The sequence below is a fragment of the Myotis brandtii genome, unplaced genomic scaffold, assembly GCF_000412655.1.
Source record: "Myotis brandtii unplaced genomic scaffold, ASM41265v1 scaffold187, whole genome shotgun sequence".
Classification (NCBI taxonomy): Eukaryota; Metazoa; Chordata; class Mammalia; order Chiroptera; family Vespertilionidae; genus Myotis; species Myotis brandtii.
Window position 1 is genome coordinate 704,470 of NW_005356944.1, and position 306 is coordinate 704,775.

Consider the following 306-nt stretch of genomic DNA (forward strand, 5'->3'; position numbering starts at 1 on the left):
GGGAGCGAAGGAAGGCAGGAGGGACAGAGGGAGGAGAAAGAAAAGTTGGGGAAATTAACAGGACAAGGAGTGGACACTTTACAAAACCCCCAGCCTTCCTTCCCGCCCAACCCCACCAAAATAAAACTACCTCTTAAAAAAATAAATCAACCCAGGGCTGTGAGCACCGCCCTGCCCAGGAGCAGCGCTGAGGGACAGCCGCCGGGACTGACGCTGCCCCGACGGACGGACGGACAGACGGCAGGAGGAAAGGGGCGCACGGGTTTTCCTTTTCTTTTTTTTTTTTTGCGTTTTTTCTTCATGAGA